At 43.7% G+C, this 2,311-nt stretch overlaps 2 non-coding genes across 2 annotated transcripts; one reads left to right on the top strand and one right to left on the bottom strand.

The window, feature by feature from the left end:
* Trnak-uuu lies at positions 1–73 on the top strand. The gene has a single exon. It is a non-coding gene; the product is annotated as a tRNA-Lys (tRNA).
* Positions 74–509: 436 nt separating this feature from the next.
* Positions 510–582, bottom strand: Trnak-uuu. Its single transcript has one exon. It is a non-coding gene; the product is annotated as a tRNA-Lys (tRNA).
* Positions 583–2,311: the final 1,729 nt, after the last annotated feature.

The raw sequence follows: 2,311 nt of genomic DNA, 5'->3' as shown, positions 1-2,311 counted from the left end.
GCCCGGATAGCTCAGTCGGTAGAGCATTAGGCTTTTAACCTAAGGGTCCAGGGTTCAAGTCCCTGTTCGGGCGAACTTATGGCTTTCGCGAAAATTAAAGTTTCAGTCCATTGCAAAATGATTGATTTCACAAAAAAAAAAAACGCATATTCATATGTATATATATATATATATATATATATATATATATATATATATATATATATATATATATATATATATATATATATATATATATATATACGTGTGTGTGTGTAATTCATGTTAACATCAACACAGTTTGCATTAGAGGCGAGGGAAATTATACAAATACATGAATGTTTTTTTTATTTTCCAAAGTCACAAGATAAAGTTAATTTGCACAAGTATTAATAGACACATCTGTTGGTTTTACATAATATCCATGAGAAAGCATAAGTAAACAATCCTATATTTTCGCGAAAGCAGCGCTTTCCGTAGCGCATCAGCATCAAGGGGCGAACCAGTGACCTCAGCTACGCCATAAAGTTCGCCCGAACAGGGACTTGAACCCTGGACCCTTAGGTTAAAAGCCTAATGCTCTACCGACTGAGCTATCCGGGCTGCTAATCACTAGAGGCTGATACAAATTATTCCGAATGGCTGGTCTGTCGCTTGGTATGAAGGTAATAATGAAATGCACAGGTATCTTCCCTTAATTGACCTTCTATGCGGCAACGGAACATCGGTCACACACACACACACACACACACACACACACACACACACGCACACAAACACACACACACACACACACACACACACACAAACACACACACATACACACATACACACACACATACATATATATACATATATATACATATATATGTAAATATCTATCTATCTATTAATTTGCATACATACATATATTTTTTTTTTTTTCAAGTGCCCTGTCCAACCAGGAGGATGACGATCATGGATTTCCATGATTTTCTTGGCAATTTAGAGCGGTGGTTTGCCGTTGCCTTCCGCCCGGTGTTTTATGGGAATCCCCATCTCTTTTTCCCCGGGTTTGGGCCCGGAAAAACTGTCTTGGGTTTTGGCTTGCCCCCCCCCTTTGGCTGGGTTGGGCCCGAGGTAAATTTCCCTTCCCCAAGGGAAATAAACGCCCCACCGGGGGACTCGAACCCTCAAACTCAGATTCCCCGTCGTGCCCTCTTGATTATATATTTTAAATTTATAAAATCAATGAAATTACATATTTATGTAAATACATATGCACATATATTTACGCCCCCCACCCCAAAACAAAAACACACACACACACACCCCAAAACCCCCACACACAAAAAACACCACACCAACAAACACACACACAAACCACACACCCCACACAAACCCACCATCACACAAACAACAACAACCCCACACACACACACACACCCAACCACAACAATATTTAATATAATATATTTTATTTTATATATATATATTTTATAAAAGGGCCCGCGGGGGCCCGAGGGGTTTGGGAGCTCAGGACTCAAGATTTTGGCACGAGGGCAATCTGTTTTTCGGGGGTTTTCGAGTCAGGGGCCGGCGCTTTTTTCCCCTTTGGGGCCGGAATTTCACCTCGATTCCCCAAAACCTAGCCACTGGGTGGCCAAGCCAGCCCAAGTAAATGCGGGCCCCCAAGCCCGGAAAAAATAGAGAGAAAAATTGCGAAAAAATTTCACCGGCACTCTCCGTGGTAAGGAAAGGGGGACCCAAACCACTTACCCCACAAAAAAACCCCCAAAACATGAAACTAAAATTTAAGTATATGCTTGCCCACGGCGGTAAAACCCTGAACCTCCCCCCCCTACCATTAAGAAAAAAAATTTTATTATATTTTTATTTTTAAATATATATATATATATTATATATAGGTTTGTGTGTGTGTGTGTGTGTGTGTGTGGTGTGTGTGTGTGTGTGTGTGGTGTGTGTGTGTGTGTCGGGGCTTTCTTGGGTTTTTCCCAAAAAGGGGTTTGACCTAACCTGGTGGTCATCTCGTTCTGGGCGCGGTGTCCTGGTGCTTTCTTCGGGGCCCTGGCTTCCAGGTTGTTCATCCCCCTGGTCCTCGATGAAGTGCCCCGTCCCCCCGGATGCCCCAAAATGTCCTCGAAAGTCCGCACCCCCTTTCCTTGATTTCAGATTCGTCTAGCCCTCCTCGTAGTCCTGGCCCAGGCTAAACTGGGGTGGCGTCCCTTGTCCACCCCTTTCCCCACAGATCTCTTTCGGGTCCTTCTCGGGGCCAAACGTCCTCGTAATCTTCATCCGGATCAAAGGGTGTCGGGGCCCTGGGGGGGCATCT

Source organism: Penaeus monodon, chromosome 5 (assembly GCF_015228065.2).
Source record: "Penaeus monodon isolate SGIC_2016 chromosome 5, NSTDA_Pmon_1, whole genome shotgun sequence".
In the NCBI taxonomy this organism is placed as follows: domain Eukaryota; kingdom Metazoa; phylum Arthropoda; class Malacostraca; order Decapoda; family Penaeidae; genus Penaeus; species Penaeus monodon.
Note: the sequence above shows the minus strand (reverse complement) of the source record. Positions and strands in the feature narration are given on the sequence as shown.